Source organism: Sus scrofa, chromosome 10, assembly GCF_054392235.1.
Source record: "Sus scrofa isolate SSC_HxYL_T2T_F1_AM1 chromosome 10, Sscrofa_HxYL_maternal_Yorkshire_Landrace_v2.0, whole genome shotgun sequence".
In the NCBI taxonomy this organism is placed as follows: Eukaryota; Metazoa; Chordata; class Mammalia; order Artiodactyla; family Suidae; genus Sus; species Sus scrofa.
In genome coordinates, this window is record NC_139392.1 from 63664674 (window position 1) to 63685398 (window position 20725).

Consider the following 20725-nt stretch of genomic DNA (forward strand, 5'->3'; position numbering starts at 1 on the left):
TGATTTGAGACCTAATCCTATTCACCACCATCCACGTGCTCATCTCATTCATCACAAACACTGACAGTGACATAGGGTCATTTCATCTTTTAACTGCTGCTTGAGTTAGTCATTTATAATGAAGATAGCATTGTATCTTTCCACACATTTCACAATAATAGTGTGAAGAGTTAGGAATTAGTTCTCTTGATTTTGCAACTAAATGCTGAGTGGATCTTTACTGTGTGTTTAAGAATCTGGACATGAGAAATGTATGCATCACCCAACTCAGGTTTGGCTGCTAGCCTCTCAAAAGCCAGTAATTCAGGGGCTAGTGTCAGTAGAAAGGAAAGGTGCTTTATTCAGAAAAGCCGGCCATCTGGGGAGAAGGTGGACTCTTGTCCAGTGACCAGTTCTGAATATTCTGCTCAGCCATGACAATTTTTCAAGGGAAAAAGGGGACACAATCTCAGTTAATCATTAAAGACAAGAGGTCAGATTCTCTGCCATTATTCTATCATGTGAAGACTGCTGACATCTCCTGATCTTCCTTTGCATGCTCTCTAGCCTGTGTGGTTCCCCTGCAGATTTGCTAAGGACAAGTTGTGGGTAAAACGTCAGTCATTCCTTAATGACTTAATTCTTCATTCTTACTCCTTTTAATCCAGGAAAGAAATCAACATGTTAAGCAAGGCATTGCATATGTTCAGTAAAGCAGAAGTCAGGAGTATGGTTAAATGTTACCTAGTGATCTCATTTGTATAACTAAGGTCTGAGAAAACAGAGATGAACATACAGAAAAGGAGCAGAAGAGCTGCTTACATGCAGTAGTGAAGACCAGTGGTGGTTCAGGTTAGGAAGAAATCATGCTTTTATCATCTTAAATTTGCAAGTCATGTGTGATTATGGTTAGAGGGGAACATTATTTTTTGAAGTCTCTTTCTATTTATATAAGCTGAGTTTCTTCTTTTCTAACCTATAAGTGACAAAGTAAAAGCACCGATGATAGACTCTAAGCCTCAGGACTCTCTCCTCCATATTGCAGATGCAAAGATCTGTATTCATCCAATGCGGGGCATCCTTCATTGTTTCCATCAGTAGTCAGCGTGGCTTTCTGGTCATGACAGAAGGAAAGAGAAACCCAAATACCGCACACACTGGCACACACCCACATATACTGTAGTTGTAGGGCTCACGAGATATCTAAGATGTGAAATGTAATTTAACCTCAACTTCAATTCTCCAACCATAAAATAAATCTTAAACACTCCATTTTAGAAAGTTTTTGGATATTAAAAGGGATGCTATATGCAAAGATAACATGGCATAATAACATGTCAATAAATATTATCACTCTTTATATTAATATAAATGCTTGTGATGGGAGTTCCCGTCGTGGCGCAATGGTTAACGAATCCGACTAGGAACCATGAGGTTGTGGGTTCGATCCCTGGCCTTGCTCAGTGGGTTAAGGATCCGCATTGCTGTGAGCTGTGGTGTAGGTTGCAGACACGGCTCGGATCCCACGTTGCTGTGGCTCTGGTGTAGGCCGGTGGCTACAGCTCCATTTTGACCCCTAGCCTGAGAACCTCCATATGCCGCAGGAGCAGCCCTAGAAAAGGCAAAAAGACAAAAAGACAAAAAAAAAAAAAAAAAAAAAAAAAGCTTGTGATAACCATACATCTTTCTTAGGCTTTTTTTGAGGTTAGGTAATAAAACAAATGAAAAACATCTCAAGGAAGGTTAGATTCTTCCATTCTCCCCCACTTCCAACCTAAAAATAAAATATGTGTGCTATAACAGATTCCAGTCAGGAAAGCAGAAGTTATACCCATTGTTTTCCCACAGAAGTGGGAATTCCCATTGTGGCTCAGCAGGTTAAGGACCCAATGTAATCTCTGTGAAAATGCGGGTTTGATCCCTGGCCTCTCTCAGTGGGTTAAGTATCCAGTGCTGCCGCAAGCCATGGCATAGGTTGCAGATGCATCTCAGATTTGTGTCTATAAAGAAGAGGATAAACACTTGCTGGAGAACTGGAAGAGGTGGGGGCACCTGGGGTTGTACAGATAGTGGCTGTGGGAAGCATCTCCACTCTTAGGGCTTAGGGAATTAAAGCAAGAATTGAGGTACTAGGAACTTGGAGGAGGAACCCTGTAGTTCTGAGGTCCATACATGTTGGAGATGGTGCCGTGCAACCAGTGATGGTCTCTAAGGAGCTCAATGGAGAGGCCTTTGGAGGCACAGACTCAGGAATTCTCAGAAAGGGATACTGGCAGCCCAATGCTGGCACCTCTGAGAGGACAGAGGGAGCCTATTCTGGGAGGGCTTGCAAAATCTGGACAGAAACAGCTTTCTGCCTGCAAAGACTGATTGCTAAGGCAATGCTGGCAGCAAGTGAACATGAAGTAATGTCTCCATTGCCCTTTCTCCTGTCCCCCTCCTCCCAAAATCTCTTCAGTGCCCCTGATTACAGAACCTAATCAGAAAACAGCTGGCAAAAGAGGATTGTGGTGTGCAGAGACCCAGTCCTAGAATCTCAGTGGAGATCATAGATGCTACTTTGGGGGCTGTGAGACTATAGCTAAGAAACTAGCAAAATTCTTACCTGTTTTCTATTGAGAGGGAAATTAGAACAACCTTCTTTGTTCAAAGTCTGTACCTAAAATGAACCTCTCCAGAGGACTTGAGATGCCAATATTATTTAATGGACCCAGTAGTCTGGTTTTCAAACCTAGATTTTGGGAAGAGAGACTCACTTGTTCCATCTAGTACAATTATAATTACTATTTTTGCAGAAATAGAAATCCAAGAAGCCACCAGGAGAGTGAAGCAAAAGAATTTGCTCTAAAGTGGCTAATTTAAAATTGATCACTATGACATGCCTTCTTAAGCTTGAGATGTTTCACACAATCAGGTTTTTAGTATTTTCATTAGTGTCATTTGCATAACTGAGATTTTATTTAATTCTTTTTGTAGAGGATTCTTTTTGTAATGAAACCAACATAGCTATTAAAGAGATAGACCTGGTCTGATGAATAAATGTGATTTCATTGTATTTTATGTGACTGCACTGTAATTTCTTGCAATAAATTTGGCCTGTAAGGCGTGTGTGCATATGCATGTGTGTGAGAGAAAGAAAGGTATGTAGTAGGAACCATTAAAATTGGCAGTTTTCTTTCCACAGAACTTAGTGCCTTATACATTTATTGATGAGTTTTCAGTTCACAAAATGTCAATGCTAGAATATGTATATACATGTATATGTACATATATATGTATATATATAAAGTTTGTTTTTCATAATAATTTAAATGATTTAAGGGCAAGAAATAAATATGTTTCAGTATCACATGATGGTTCTATTTTTAGCATTAGTCTTTTAGAAGGACATCCACAAGTATCGTAAAAAGAGAAAAGCTATAACATCCAAATTATTTCCTTCTCTGACACACTTGATATATCTTGATTGTCCTCATATGTTCTTTTGTCTGCTATTACTGACATTTAGATGATTTATTTCAAAACAGGTTGAGTAAAAATAGTGTTTGATGCATAAGTTGTGTATATCCCAATCTTTACTTTCTAATATCTGTTTTAGAATACCCATTGACTTATAAAAACAAATAGAATTAAATCCATTGTCCAAAAATATGTAAGCCATAGTGTCGTCAGGGATGGGTACATCACATAGAACTGTGAATCTGCAGTCTAGAAATACATATGTGATTTTTTTTTTGGTTGTTGTTCAGAATTAGAGGAAAAGCTGCCAGATGGAAAATGACACAAAGAATTTGAGATGAGTGTTGTTGGAAGGCGCTAAGGTTTATTTATTTTTTTCCATATTCCCAAGAGTTTTTGTTTTGTTTCATTTAGAGAATCCTTTGGCGAATATTTCAAGATGTAGAACCCTTATCTGTGAAGTATCCCGATTGAAGTTGAGGCATCCACGTTGGCAGTGCTTCATGTTGGGGTAAGATGTCATGATTCTTAATATACTGGAATGGCCTTTGAAGGATATGATGAGGAAATATATGTTTGTGTGTGTAAATAAAAATTGTGAAGGCTTGTAACCAGGTGCATAAATTTGGATTTCAAAACAACTCTTTTTAATTATTTTGCAAAGATTATGTTGTGACTCCCTAAGAGGAGTGGGACAAAACAGGGAACTTAGATTTGTTATTGTTAACTTCCCACTTTGCATATTTCCATTATTTACCTTAGTCAGTATGTCAACATAACAGCCATTGGGAGAGGGTGTGATTGTCATAGCACAGATGTGGAACATGGGCGTTCAGAGAAATTAAAACCTTGTCCAAGATCACGCAGCTAGTAAAGGGTACAGGAGTGATCTGACTCTTTGCTCTACTATTTTTGCTGCCTCTCTCATCATTCGTGATGACTGAGGAGCCAGAGGATTAAAATAGGCTGAGGGCAAGACCCTCAAGTTTTAAATTGCTATTGAGCAAAGTCATAATTGCCATCCCTCACATAGAAAGCCAAAGCGAAGGAATTTCTTTTATATTTTCACTACTCTTGAAAAGAGAAAGATTTCTGAAAGTCATTGACTAGTTACATAGATGATGGTGTTTCAAAGAAATCGAAACTTACAGAAAAACTGACATAGGAAATGTGTGCTATAATTTTCCCATTCACCTTTGCTATAAAATGAAAATCTGTAGTAGGCTTTGTCTGTGCAAATACCCTGACATGACCAACCACATCATTTAATGGAGCTGGTACCAATTCTTCCTTTATGCATTACTGATATGTGACTCAAGTAACTTGAGCCTCTTCCCTTTTCTGTTACTTGTACCATGAAGTTGTTGCAAGATTCTATTAAAATAAGAGAGAAACATATAAAAAGCACCTGTAATTCTGCCTGGTATACTAAATAGCAGCCTTATAGAAGACCTTATGATGTCACAGCTATCAAAATGTAAGCCATTATTTTATCCAACATCTATCCATGAAGATTTGTAATTAAAGGAATGTTGAATGTGTAAAAGATTCCCTCCATTCGCCATTACTTAAAGTTAGGCCAAAATGTATTTTATTTATATAGAAGTCATTTGTTTGGGGGCAATTCAGATGGCTGATTGAAACCTTTAGAATTCCAGTACACTTTAGGTGCATTCATTTATATATGGCAATACGCAGGCTCTTTTGTTCAGGGGTTCAGCAGTACTATTGGATTTTGCTGATCTAGCTTTCTTACCTGAAAGTTTTCAAACAAAACTTCACTATTAATTGCAAACTAGATGCCCACTGTGTCTCTGTGAGTCAGATTTGTTTGGGCTATTGAACAGTGACACCCTGGGATCTATAAAGCATTCTCTCATGGACTTCATGCTTTCAGTCTTGCTTCTGTGTTGGATATAATCAGCAACATTTCTGTGGGGACAGATACCACACCTGAAGTTGAAGATTACATTTTCTCTTTGTATGTTGTGAAATGGAAAAATAAAAACGAACAACTTTCAAGGTGAGATTCTGATAAGAAGGCTTCATCATCCTTGCATTCCAATGTGTGTTTTCACTTTTTTATGGTAAAGTAAGAGCCTATAAAATTAATGAGTGCAGTGAAGGTCTTAGACTAGAATCTCCAACATAAATAGACAAAGGCTCCCCCCAGAGCACCATGGGAAAGGAATCTAGGCCATTCTGTACTTAAGCTACTTTCAATTAGTTTACATTCTGAAAACACCTGCAAAATTGTCCATGTTCCTCCTACGCTGTATTACTCCTCAATTCAAGAGTTTGCATGTGAATGGATGCTCTTAAATAAATAATCCCAAATTCCCACTTTACACCCAGCTTTGGATGGAGTTAAGAAGTTGTTATTTCTTAGGGATAGAGTATTCTTTGCTTAGGCCCTCATTTCTTTCTGCCTTTTCTCTTTAATAACCATATATTTGCATCATGGTCTTTGCTAAATTTACGGTAATGATCAAGTTACTCAACCTCTTTTAAGCCTAGTATTATTCATCATAATATGAGAATCATAATAATTATATTACAGACACTTTCAGATTCGACCAAGAATATGTATACATCTCTGACTGCTTAGAGCATTGCTGATGGTTTTAAATGCCGGCTTTATATCCGGATCTGCTTGTAGGTTTGATAGCATGTCGCTCTCCCAAATATTCATCGAGAATTACTTGTAATCTTCCAAAAGAAGAACAAAATTAATTTAAAAGATGAGTTTGACTCATGGAGAGGGACCTGAGTGTTAGAGGAAGCCTCACCTTGCATATATGCGCCTACCCAGGAAAATAAGTATTTTATTTGTGAATTATCAAGCCAAGGAAAACAAATATTTCCCATTTGTTTGTTCATATTACCTGTATGGTAATGTTCCTTTTAATATTTGTATATCTAGGCCAATAGTTCTTAACCATATAAGTGTTTATAAGAACAAATAAGAAGGTGATAAAGTGAAAAGAAAGAAGTCCCAGTTAATGACAACAGGAACTCTGAATTGGCTAACATTTATTAAAAGCCTTCTAGTAACCAGTTGCTTTCATATGTATTGTTTGTCAAATCTTGATTCTAGTCCTTCTCAGCAGTTAATATCCCCATTCTACAGATGCATGAAAATAGACAAAAATTACTGGCTCAAGTCATGGAGTTAGGAAATGATAGGGCCGGGATTCAGTCTTGGCACCACATCAGCGTGTGACTGCTACATCTGCTTCCTAATCCTAGGATAATTCAATTTCCTAGTCACGAAAGGTTTTGTTTTATGGCAGCCGGCAGCATAAGCACATATGGGAACAATCAGCCTGTATTTGTTTTGTTTAAGCTCCTGAACACTTAATTCACCATCACCTGCTGAGTTAGGCTTTGAAAGGCATCAGTTGAGCAGACCTATCTCATCTGCTTTGCAAAACTGCACAGAAATTTTCTGAGGGAAAAAAAAAAAGATGCCTCAAGTATTTTCTGAAGATTCTTCTTGTCTTGCACCTGTGTGCCTCTTGAATTGCATCAATTCAGCCAGTCTCCTTTTCATCTAGATCTGGCTAGTTGTCTAAGTTCTAGGTAATAGGAGATGAGCTACTGTAAATGTGTGCCACATCCAGGTTAAGTCCTCAAGGGCACATGTGCAGGCTTCTCCTCCTTCCTCTAGTAACTAAGAAATGAAGGTGGCATAGTATGACCTGGTGAGCCATCTTGTATCATGCAGACAAGGATAGTTGTCTGAAGGTAGAACTGCAGAGAGGAGCCTGGCTTCCTGGCTTACTTTACAGAGCAAAACAGTTCAGAATGGCTTCTCTGCTAAATGTCGTATGAAAGGTGGATAAGCTTCACTTGTTTAACCATTGCCATTAAGCCATTACACACGGTGGAAGAAGTGCTCTAGTGAAATGCCTTCTTCCATAAATGTGTTAGCCATGAATGCCTGGCATGCCGTGACTCATTTGGGAAGTCCATCTAAGCCTGAAAAGAAGCACCAAGCTCTTAAATAAAGAACACTGGGGTGGTTATCTCAATGTCATTAATTTAAACTTTGAAGCATCTCACCTCACCCCTCTTACTTCTTACACTATTCTCCTGAATACCTTCCCCTATCTCCATTTTCCTTTTAGCCCATGCCCTTCCAGAGAAGTGCATAAATGTGTAGCTTTTATCAGCTGTCCTATCACCTTGATAGTTTATGCATTTACAGTGTGGAGGAGACAAGCTCGAAACAACAGGAATAATGAACCCTGAGAGGAACTTAAGAGTCCCGGCCCTGCTTAAAGACATTCAAAGTAAACTTAATGCATACACATACATACATATCAGGCTATCCAAATAAAACTATCAACAGGATAACATTAAGTAAACTTCTTGAGCTTCAAGATAACAATGCCCACATCTATACAATCTATAAGATTTTCTTCATTGTTCTTTTACCTTTCACGTAATTCCTCACCTGGTCTATCCTCATTTTGCATGCAGGACAAAACTGATTTTTTTTTTTTTCTCACATTTAGTAATCTCCTTGGATCTTAATTTTAGAGAAGATTTTAAATCTATACTTATTTTCATCATAGCCAAAAAGTATCTTGGTGTCTTATGGACACCGTGTTCTCCTAGCTTCATAATCTAGTCTTGAGTTACTCTTTAACTGCAGTTTTGCTACAGAGAATGCTCCCTACCAAAATAGAGTTTTGATGGTTGTATTGGCACTCTGGGACCCAGACTGAGATCCCTTGGCTCTTTATCTTGCCTCTTAACACTTTAATTTGTGCACCTTCTGACTAGCAGAGTACATGCTTAGTATATGCCTTGAAATGTCTCATGGTTGATTGGCTGCTATAAGGCAGTATTTTGTCATTCTCTGTCACTCCCTTAATGGCGTCTTCCCCCTCTAAGTGTACTTGCAGGTATTTTCACCTCAATGGTCTGCACAGAGTATCTCATTTATTCCCCTACACCACTGAGATAAGTAAAATGACCTCACTTTAGTCACTGACTCAGCAAAAAATATACTTAGCATTTATTTATGCCACGCATTGTTTTAAGCAATGAGGAAGAAGGTAATAATAAGCCTCCCAATTGCTCACTCTGTAATAGGGATGATAAATAAATTAAAAAAGAAAAAAATAAAACCAACTTTTGGAGTTCCTGTTATGGTTCTGTGGTAATGAATATGACTAGTATTCATGAATTTTCAGGTTCAATCTATGGCCTCACTCTGTGGGTTGAAGATCCAGCATTGCCATGAGCAGTGGTGTAGGCTGCAGACATGGCTTGGATCCCAGGATCCTGCGTTGCTGTGGCTGTGGTGTAGGCAGGTAGCCACAGCTCAAGTTTGACCCCTAGCCTGGGAACTTGCATGCTGAGGGTGCAGCCCTAAAACGAACAGCAACAACAAAAATACAACTTTTAGGTATAACAGTATACAATTTAAGTCTTAAGGGCAGGGATCAGATGAGAAAACTGCTCATTGTTACTGGAGGGGAAGAAGGGCTAAGATGAGGAAATGTTTCATGGAAATTCTATTTCATTTGGATGTGGAAACATGAGGAGACAGACTTGGGCAAATTAAGAGCTTTTTCCGTAATGTCACAGCTGGCTAATGGCAGAGTGGGAATAGGGATTCATACTCAGGTTGTTCTGATATCAGAGCCCAAGCAGTCAGCATTTCTCACTGCAGAGTTCTTTGGTTCTGGGCCATTTCTGGGATTTAGTGCCATTCACAAGTTGGTGCCTTTCGCTACTGACCCCATCCCTTATTCTACTTGCCCTTCAGTGATAGTCATACTATAACTTAGAAGTAACGATGATATGCATTTTTAGATGTTTTTCAGGGAAGTAACTTCCAGATCGTTAGCTTCCATATGTAGTCTTTCCTATAAGTGGTCCAATTGAGATTCCATTTAAGGATCTGATCTGCCAGTTCTGCCTTCCCACCTCCCCTTTCACAGTTGTTCCTCTTTCACTTTATAATGCAAAGGCATGCTTCTCACTGTTGTCTTTTCCTTCTAAGGCTATGCTTAAGGAAGAAATGAAGGGGAGGTACTTATTTCTTTCAGATGACAAATTTAAGGCGATTCTACTGTCTTAATCTACCTTAATCACTTGGCCAGTCTTCTCTCCATCCACCTCCACTTCGTTCAAGATTCCTTTTTATAAGATGCCATCTTCAAATACTATCTCGCTAAGGTTTTAAAGGATACATATTTAAACCTTATGTCAATTATGTAATAAGCCAGAAATTATATGCTTTGAAGCTATATAAACACAGGCTAAATTGATATTTGCTGTCAACCTTTTAAAAATTGGGGGAGTATATATAGTGTGCACCTGTGTATGCTTGTTTCAAAAAATATTTCAAGGAGGAGTTCCCGTTATGGCTCAGAGGGTTAAGAAACAGACATACGGATCATGAGGATGCACGTTCCATCACTGGCTTTGCTCAGTCAGTTAAGGATCCAGTGTTGCCACAAGCTGCAGCATACATAGGTCACAGAGGCAGCTGGGATCTGGTGTTGCTGTGGCTGTGGCACAGGCCTGCAGCTGCAGCTCCAGCTGGACCACTAGCCCAGGAACTGCCACATGCTGCAGGTGTGGTGGTAAAATATATATATCTCAAAGAGAAATACGTGTAAGGCATCTCTATCAATTATTGTTTCTCCAAGAAACTGCAAAGTTGCTGAGAGTGAGTAAGAGGACACATATTCCCAGGTCTCCATTCTTCCTCTTTCTCCCTACCTCCAGGCGTTTTTAGGCTTATTCTTGAGGTTGAAGTATATGTGTCTTTGGATAATGCAAACATTAGCAGCCAGTGCTTTTAAGATAAGTATCACCCAAGTGTTTTGGCAATGCTATTATTCTCTAGTTGATTTTACTGTCATTTCTCATTGAAAAAATTAACAGATAATATATAGGCCATTATTTTTATCTGAGTTGAAAAATTGTGATGCGTGTAATAGATTTCAGGACTTATAAATGAGTGAAAGGTGTGTCCTAATGTAAAAAGCAAAAGGATAAGAGTTTTAGATATTTCTTGAGAACCTGAGAGAAGTCATACTATTATAAGTATTTGTCTATGTTGAAGGTTTATTTCTGATTTAGTGAACTTATTTTATCTTGCCTGGGCTTATCGCACAGTATTAGGTAATTTAATTGCATATTATCATTACCATGTAAGTGCCAGGAAGGCACTTGTGGTGTTGTCATTATCTGATGCTCCAAGCTATGTCACACAGTCATTGAGAATTAGAGAAAAATGTGTTTCTTCTCAATTTTGAAGAATGACAGTAAAATTGTGATTGCAGCATAATTAAATCTGTATATCTAGATACTAATAAATGCCCTGTTGTCCTAGAATTCAAAAGAAGTGTCAGGCCTTGTCTGGCACTGGTCACAATCTCTAAACTTTTTTTTTTTTTTAAATAGCTTTTGCCTCTGATGATTAGCTTGAAAAATTTCAAGGGAATTTTGCCACTTCGTATCCATACTAAACATCATTACCAAGTCAGTTAATTTCCCTTCAACTTTATTTTTCTTTTCCTTTCCTTTTTCTTTTCTCTCTGCCTCCCCCCACACACATACCCCTTTCTCTCTTTCTCTCTCTCCTGTTTTGTATCTATTTGTGAGGGGGGAGTGGTGGTAATTTGTGATGAAGAGCTAGATATGAGTGTTCCTTTTAAGATGCATTAGTCAATTTTCTGCTTTTCAGGGACATTTAAAGCAGAAAGTGCATAAATAAAATTAATTGCATAACTCTGTAGACACCTGTCAAAATCTTGACATGTTCGGTCCTTATAATTGGCATTGTATATTCAAAGTCAGTTTTGCAAACAGCAGGAGCACAGACTGCCTGAGAGCTGCCTGTTAAAGGGGCAGTCTGCAGTAATGGAGGCTCTGTCAGCAATCCTTTATAGTTATAGCCGCCACTAGCCAGAGTCTCACAAACCGCCTTCCCCATTCCAATTACTTACACATATACACATACAAAGTTTTAGGGCCTGTTTTATGAGTTTATTACCTCTCACTGCAGTCTTGCTGAATGTCTTGACATCTAACCAAAGTAAAACATCTGTGTTTGTTAAGATGCCACTAGCCTCAATAACAAACAAACTCCAAGATGTATAATAGCTTAAGCAGAATGAAATTTTATTTTAGTCACTTAAAGTCAAAAATGAGGTGGCTGGTATATGCAAACTATTACATTTAGAATGGATGAGCAATGAGGTCCTACTGTACAGCACAGGGAACTATATCCAGTCTCTTAGGAAAGGACGTGATGGAAGATAGTCTGAGAAAAGAATATGTGTGTGTGTGTGCGTGAGAGAGAGACTAGATCACTGTGCTATACAGTAGAAGTTGACACAACACTGTAAATCAACTATACTTTAATAAAAAAGTATTTTTAAATGTGGTGGCTGGCATATGGTCAACTCTCATTCAAGCAGGGATTCAAAGATCAGTCTCCTTCCATCTGCTGGTTTTCTGTTTTCAAAATGCGACTTCCAAGATCACCTTGTTCAGTTTCATTTAGCTGATAGGAGGAGGAAAGGGCATAAGGAAAACATGTGAGGGTTTTGTGGGCCAGGTTCAGAAGTGTTGCTCCATACTGTCACTCAAGTTCCATGGGCTTCAAATCCCCAGTGAATTGGAGGCTGGGATATACAGCCTAGCTATATGTCCAGGAAGGGAAGAACACAGTTTTGATGAATAGCTCACCAGCAGCATGTAAAATTTTGAAACTGCATTCATAATCACCTCTATAAAGGGGAAGAGGATGACCCAAAGCAAAGGCTGAAGGTGATGGAAAAATTGTAAAATGTAACACAGTACTTCATAAATGATTGTTATAATTATATTGATCTTTTCGTGCAGAGGGAAACATGCTGATTAGTTCTGCAATGAGTTAAACACAGCCACAAATAATGCTGGGCCCACTAATGAAGCGAGCTTAATTCTTATAGAGGCTGAAAGAGAAGTTGGTCCATTGATGATGTCTCATTCCAGACTGGGTTGTAGAGAGAATGACCTACAGGTCTCAAAAAAGGTAAACACCAGCTTTTATTTCAGAATAAAAAATATCAGGAAGGTGGGGATAAAATGCACTGCAGTCATTCATTTATCCTGCACACATTTATTAAACACCTTCTGTATGCCAGATACTGTACTGACCTTTGAAAACAGAGCAATTAGTAAGACAGAACCTTCTAGACCTCACATGTGAATGGGAGAAACAAACCTGGAAACTTTGTAGTCATTATCATAGTTAAAATTCTATGAAGACATAGTTGGGGAGTGGTGACCTCTGCTTAGAGGTATCGGTGAAGATTGGGTAGAGGAGATGCCATTTAACCAGGGGCTGGAAGCATTGAGTCATTTCAGATAGAAGTGAGGCTTTTAGGAAGTATTAAATCATAATTAAATATCTGTACAAGCATGGAATCCCAGGGCTACTTTGTGGAGTTCTCTTGCCACAGCAGGTTAAGGATCTGGCAGCAATGGTTAACAGCAATGGTTTGGGTCGCTGCTGTGTTGCAGGTTTGATCCCTGGCCTGGGAACTTCCACATGCTGCTGACATGGCCAAAAAAAAAGTACTTTGATTTTCTGGAAAATAGAAACTTTATAGTAGGATGCATCAGTCTGGAGAAGCCAGTTTGTGAAAAATGGCTTCAAACTTAAGGGTGAATGGAATAGTAGGTCTTTGAGTGAGGTCTTAGCAAAGAGTGGACAATCACTGTGTATGGCAATTCTTTGCTGTCAAGCCTCTTAGAATCTTCTAACTACAGACCAGAAGGCACACCTGCTCACTCACTTCCATGGTCACTCTTTTTGTATCATGTATGTTCCCAAGGAATTACGAAAGGATACAGTAACACAGATGAAATTTACTGAAATAAGTGCAGGGAGATAATGAAAAAAAAAGCAGTTTCTTGTCTTTAAATATAAGTTGTCTTTACATAAACAGGATGAAGCACAGTGTCCTGCTGTTGACCATTCCCTACTTGGTAGCTCAAATTATGACTGAGATGCTTGTGTATTAGTGTTATATATTCCAAGGAAAACTGGATGGGCAAGGTCACAGAGATGTGACTAATAAAATGTGTGTTAGATATACTACTTGTAATAAATTGTGAGAGGAGAGAGATGATTCGATTCGAAGAAGGAATAATTAAACAAATGGAATAATTAAACAAATAATTAAACAAAAGGAACCAGAATTTAAAGATTTGGAAAATTTGTTTGCCTACCAACATTGCAGAATATGAGAAAGCCTTCTTTGGTGAGAATACTAAGGGTGTAACTGGACAGTCACTTTATAAAGAGATTATCTATGGAGTTCATTGGCTACTCAGCAGAAGTTAGGACTAGAGATAGAATTGTATCCAAATAGACACTGACTACCCATTGGGACTAAAGGAGACAGAGACGTTATAAAAAAAAGGTTTGTGGACTTCTTGCATTCTACAGGAAAAGAACAATAGAATTATCCACTATCCAGCTATGAATGTAGCCTTCCTTTAAGAAAAGGAAAGAATGACTCTGAAGGTAATTCAGAGATCAGCCGTGACCCCAGGAGCAAGGCTGCCACCCTTCTTCAGTAGAGAAGGGCCTCCACCAAGAGCCCAAGGGCAGAAGGGGGAAGGCCCAAGAGAACTGGAAGGTGGAACTCTGCCCAAATGGACCTAGAAGTCAGAACATTAAGCTAAAGAGAATTATTCTCCATCCTTAAGAACTACCTTGCTAGATTTTAGACTTGCTTGGGACTCCTCACCCCTTCCTTCTTTCTGATGTCTCCCTCGTGGGATGTAATGTCTAGCCTACATCATCTTCACCACTGTATTTTGGAAGGACATAACTTATTTGGTTTCACAGGTTCACATCTAGAGAGGAGTTTTGCCTCAGGACAGATCATACCTAGAGTCTCACTCATACCTAATTTAGAAGATATTTAGATAAGATGTTGGACTTGGATTTGATGGTGGGATAGGTTCAGACTTTGGGATAGGGTGCATGTATTTTGCATGCCAAAAGAACAGGAATTTGGGGAGCCAGAAAGCAGAATATTATGGACTGACTTCAAAATCCTTGCGTTGCAGCCCTGTCAGTATGTCTGTATTTACAAATAGACATTTTTTGGGAGGTAATTAAGGTTAATTGAGGTCATAAGGACAGGACCTTCATCCAATAGCACTGGTGTTCTTAAAAGAAGAGCAAGAGATGTCAGGAGTGTGTACCAACTAAGGAAAGGCTGAATCAGGACATTGTGAGAAGGTGCTGGTCTGCAAGGTAGGGATAAGATCCTCATCAGAAATGGAATCTGCCAGAACCCTGACCTTGGACTTCTAGCCCCATAACTATGCAAAAAATACATTTTTGTTATTTCTACTACCTAAGGGTGGTATTTTGTTATGATAGCCCTAGTTAACTAATAATATGTGTTTATATGTGATGGACAAGTTATATCATGATGATGATAGTTTATCATATGCAATAATATATAAATCCCCATTTATACATTATCTCATTGATATATTCTTAAAAAAAAATCCTTGGTGATAGTCATTATTACCACTGTTTTACAGGTTAAGAAATTCAAGTCAAACAGGAAAAATTTAAGCAGCAGAGAGCACGTTGTTATTCCACTGTAGTTTGGTTCCATGTGACCATCTTCAAAGAGCTTAACTTCTCTGAGCTTCAGTTTCATTGTCCCTTAAGTGATGATGGCATGTGTGCTGCCCTGTTCAGAGGGTTATTTGCATGGCTTAAATAAAATGACTTAGAGTAAATCCATTATTTGTACTCTGGTCATGAATGTCTTCATCAGCATCATATCATATTTTGGTGACTTTCTATTTCCACTCAACTCACTGACTTTTCACAAGACTTTTCTCAATATATCCCAACACCATTGTCAGTTTCTTCCTTTAGAAGTTTCGGATGCAGGTTTTTGTTCTGACTGCTGATGTGTCATTAGAAAAAGGATTTGAATATAAGACTGTTTTTAATGACCTCCTTCTAGTCAGCGGTGGAAGAAGAATGGTTTCCTAATGATTTCATTGAATTTACACCTGAAGGGTATTAATAGAAATATTTTGAAAACGTATTTGTATTGAATAGTACCATGAAAGCAACATATAGGTCATAATATTAATCTTATTCGTGTTGAGTGCCAGGCCTTTTTGCCCCTTGCTATCTGTTGTTTTCCTAAAGTCTAACAAGGTTTATCTGCCCTTCTTTTTTCCATGTAACAGTAGCTTTTTTTTTTTAACACTTCAGGTTGAACTTTATTTCAGCAGGTTTTCTAAATTGAGTCAAAGATTTCAACTTCTGGCAAATATCTGAATTGTAATGTATCAAATAGCTTAACAATAGGAAATAGCTTTCAAAGATGTTAAAACAATAAAGCAGATTCAAAAAAAAATCCCACATACACACACTTTTTGTCTCCAATACATATAGTCCTTAGCCAACTTGATTTGGTACAGCTGCTAATGCTTTTTCACAAACAAATGAGAATAGACTTCTTGTTACTGAACTCAGGTCCTGCTACTTGCCACTCAAAAAATCAATACCTGAGAGGCAGTTGTTGATAGAGAGGAAAGATGCTTGAATCAAAAAAGCTGGCAGGGAGTTCCCATCGTGGCTCAGAGGTAATGAACCCAACTAGTGTCCATGAGAACATGGATCTCTAGCTTTGCTCCATGGGTTAAGGATCTGGTGTTGCCATGGACTGTGGTGTAAGTTGCACAGGAGGCTTGGATCCCAGGTTGCCGTAACTGTGGCATAGACCAACAGCTGCAGCTCCAATTTGACCCCCAGCCTGGGAACTTCCATATGCCGAGGGTGCAGCCCTAAAATGACCAAAAAAAAAAAAAAAAAAAAAATCTGGGGAGAAGATGGACTCCAGTTCTCCCATAAACCACCTCGGAAGATTCTGCTCAGCCATGAACGTTTTTAAAGGGAAAAAGGGAAGTAATCACAGTTAATCTTTGAGATGGGCGCGGTCAGAGTCATATCCATCCCTTGGAATCTTCAGGTTTCCAACTTCTTGTGATCTTTCTTTAGATACCATCTTGTTCACATGGTTTGTTTAGATTACTAAATGGTAATTATTAGAGTAGAGATCTGGTCATCTGTTAATTACCTATTCTTCATTTCTACTTCTTTGATCTTCTGAAAGAACCAGTGGGTGGGGAAAGGTATTGTATGAATGATCAAAGGATTTGAAAGGTGTGCTAAGACCAGAGGTGAGTGAGTAGAGCCAAGGGTTGCTAGGTTTAAGGTTAATTAAATATAGCTCTGCTAAAGTGACAAAGTGAAAAGGGGTTTCCTGCTGAGGGCAGTTGCTGCAAAGAGCTGCTTATATTCTCACTATGCATATGTTGACCCCTATAAATATGCAAATTAAGACATTAAGAATTAAAGTATTCTTAGTTTTTATACAGAGATTTAAAAAGGGAGTTCAAGTGTTTGTTTTCATCGAGGTTTATTATGTTGCATTATTTAACTTTTATAGTGTTTCTTTCCTATGGTCCCAATCTAAATCTTTTTTCTGTATCTTTACAGCAGAGCCACAAAATAGAATTAAAAAAAAAATTAGGTCATATAACACAGTACTACACCAAGAGGCCTTTTTAGCACAGACTGTTTTGTCAGTTCCATGTTTGAAATTACCAGTAAGGGTAAGAAAAAAAAAGGGGGGAGGGAGGCATGCTTTTATCATATTTAAATGTCCTCATAGTTGGAGAACTATTGGGACATTTGAAAAATTAAAATCCATTACCTTGTTTAACATGTTAACCCCTTTCTCAATGTCAGTTGCTGAAAACATCTTCCAAGAATTTGTAGGTCACAAATATATCTTCTTTTTTTAATTAAATTTTGGGAAAAAAGGTATTTTTTTTTTATTACTCAAATGAATTTATCACATCTGTAGTTGTATAATGATCATAACAATCTGATTTCACAGGATTTCCATCCCACAGCCCAGGCACATGCCCCCACCCCCCAACCTGTCTCCTCCAGAGACCATAAGTTTTTCAATGTCTGTGAGTCAGCATCTGTTTTGCAAAAAAGTTCAGTCTGTCCTTTTTTCAGATTCCACATGTCAATGAAAGCATTTGATGTTGGTGTCTCATTGTATGGCTGACTTCACTTAGCATGATACTTTCTAGGTCCATCCATGTTGCAAAAAAATGCTGGTATTTCATTCTTTTTAATGGCTGAGTAATATTCCATTGTGTATATGTACCACCTCTTCTTGATCCACTCCTCTGTTGATGGACATTTAGGTTGTTTCCATGTCTTGGCTATTGAAAAGAGTGATGCAATGAAGATCGGAGTACATGCGTCTTTGCAAGTCATGGTTTTCTCTGGGTAGATGCCCAGGAGTGGGATTGCTGGATCAAATGGTAGTTCTATGTTTAGTTTTCTGAGGAATCTCCGTACTGCTTTCCACAGTGGTTGCACCAATTTACAATCCCACCAACAGTGTACTAGGGTTCCTTTTTCTCCACACCCTCTCCAGCACTTATTGTTTGTAGACTTTTGGATGATGGCCATTCTGGCTGGTGTAAGGTGGTACCTCATAGTGGTTTTGATTTGCATTTCTCTAATAATGAGTGATGTTGAACATCTTTTCATGTGTTTTTTGGCCATCTGTATGTCTTCTTTGGAGAACTGTCTGTTTAGATCTTCTGCCCATTTTTTGATGGGGTTGTTTGGTTTTTTTGGTATGGAGCTGCAGAAGGTGTTTATAATTTTGGAGATTAATCCCTTGTCAGTTGATTCACTTGCAAAGATTTTCTCCCATTCTGTGAGTTGTCTTTTTATTTTGTTTAGGGTTTCCTTTGCTGTGCAGAAACTTTTAAGTTTGATTAGGTCCCATTTGTTTATTTTTGTTTTTGTTGTCAATACTCTGATGGGTGGATCTGAGAAGATGTTGCTGTCGTTTACGTCAGAGAGTGTTTGGCCTATGTTTTCCTCTAGGAGTCTGATAGTGTCTGGTCTTATATCTAGGTCTTGTTAATCCATTTGGAGTTGATTTTTGTGTATGGTGTTAGGGAGTGTTCTAATTTCATTCTTTTCCATGTGGCTGTCCAGTTTTCCCAGCACCACTTATTGAACAAGCTGTCCTTCTCCATTGTATAGTCTTGCCTCCTTTGTCATAGATTAGTTGGCTGTAAGTGCATGGGTTTAATTCTGGGCTTTCTCTCCTGTTCCACTGATCTATATGTCTGTCTTTGTGCCAGTACCACATGGTTTTGATGACTGTTGCTTTGTAATATATTCTGAAGTCCGGGAGCCTGATTCCTCCAGCTCCATTTTTCTTTTTCAGGATGTCTTTGGCTATTCTTTTGTGTTTCCAAACAAACTTTAAAATATTTTGTTCAAGTTCTGTGAAAAATGACCTTGGTAATTTGGTAGGGATTGCATTGAATCTGTAGATTGCCTTGAGTAGTATAGTCATTTTGATAATATTAACTCTTCTAGTCCACGAGCATTGTATATCTTTCCATCTATTTGTGTCATCTTTGATTTCTTTCATCAGTGGCTTATAGTTTTCGGAGTACAGGTCTTTTGTTTCTTTAGGTAGGTTTACTCCTAGGTATTTTATTGTTTTGGATATGATGGTAAATGGGATTGCTTCCCTAATTTCCTTTTCTGCTTTTTCATTGTTAGTATATAGAAACGCTGTCGATTTCTGTGTATTGATTTTGTATCCTGTGACTTTGCCAAATTCATGGATAAGCTCTAACAGTTTTCTGGTAGAGTCTTTAGGATTCTCTAGGTATAGTATCATGTCATCTGCAAATAGTGATAGTTTTACTTCTTCCTTTCCAATTTGGATTTCTTTTATTTCTTTTACATCTATGATTGCTGTGGCTAGGACTTCCAGAACTATGTTGAAGAGTAGTGGTGAAAGCGGACATCCATGTCTTGTTCCTGATCTCAGTAGGAATTCTTTTAGCTTTTCACCATTGAGGATGATGTTCGCTGTGGGTTTGTCCTATATGGCCTTTATCATGTTGAGGTAGGTTCCCATTATGCCCACTTTCTGAAGGGTTTTTATCAGAAATGGGTGTTGGATTTTGTCAAAGGCTTTTTCCATGTCTATTGAGAAGAACGTATGGTTTTTATTCTTCAGTTTGTTAATGTGGTGTATCACACTGATGGATTTGCGGTTATTGAAGAACCCTTGCATCCCTGGGATAAATCCCACTTGATCATGAAGTACAGTCCTTTTAATGTATTGTTGGATGCGGTTTGCTAATATTTTGTTGAGGATTTTTGCATCGATATTCATCAGTGATATTGGGCTGTAGTTTTCTTTTTTTTATGGAGTCTTTGTCTGGTTTTGGTACCAGGGTGATGGTGGCCTCATAGAATGAGTTTGGGAGTATCCCTTCCTCTGCAATTTTTTGAAATAGTTTTAGAAGGAGTGGTGTTAACTCTTCTCTAAATGGTTGATAGAATTTGCCTGTGAAGCCATCTGGTCCTGGACTTTTTTTTGTTGGAAGTTTTTTAATCGCCATTTCAATTTCAGTTCTTGTGATGGGTCCATTCATCTTTTCTATTTCATCCTGGTTTAGTCTTGGAAGATTGTACTTTTCTAAGAATTTGTCCATTTCTTCTAGGTTTTCCATTTTATTGGCATATAGTTGCATATAGTAGTCTCTTATGATCCTTTGTATTTCTGTGGTGTCCGTTGTTACTTCTCCTTTTTCATTTCCAATTGTATTGATTTGAGTCCTCTCTCTTTTTTGCTTGATAATTCTGGCTAGGGGTTTATCAATTTTGTTGATGTTTTCAATGAACCAGCTTTTCATTTCATTGATCTTTTCTATGGTTTTCTTTGTTTCTATTTCATTGACTTCTGCTCTGATCTTTATGACTTCTTCCTTCTACTAACTTCAGGTCTTATCTTTTCTCTAGCCTCTTTAGATGTCGAGTAAGGTTGTTTATTTGAGTGTTTATTTGTTTCCTGAGGTAGGCTTGTATTCTATAAATTTCCTCTTAGAACAGCTTTTGCTGCATCCCATAGGTTTTGGAGTGTTGTATCTTCATTGTCATTTGCTGCTAGGTATTTTTAAATTTCCCCTTTGATTTCTTCAGTGATCCATTGGTTGTTTAGTAGCATGTTGTTGAGTCTCCATGTGTTTGTGTTTTTTGCAGTTTTTTTCTTGTTGTTGATTTCCAGTCGTATAGCATTGTGGTTGGAAAAGATGCTTGATACGATTTCAATTTTCTTAAAGTTACTGAGGTTGGATTTGTAGCCCAGGA

The 20725-nt window shown here is 38.2% G+C and overlaps 1 protein-coding gene across 12 annotated transcripts in view; it reads left to right on the forward strand.

The window, feature by feature from the left end:
* Positions 1 to 20725, forward strand: part of LINGO2 (leucine rich repeat and Ig domain containing 2) — a 1289481-nt gene that overhangs the window by 235380 nt on the left and 1033376 nt on the right. For 10 of the 12 annotated variants that reach the window (XM_021064187.2, XM_021064192.2, XM_084979859.1 and 7 more), the window contains one exon: positions 3853 to 3949. The exons of the other annotated variants lie outside the window; for them this stretch is intronic. The gene's annotated coding sequence lies outside the window, so the exon portion shown is untranslated. The remainder of the gene's footprint in view (positions 1 to 3852; positions 3950 to 20725) is intronic. 12 annotated transcript variants of the gene reach the window in all.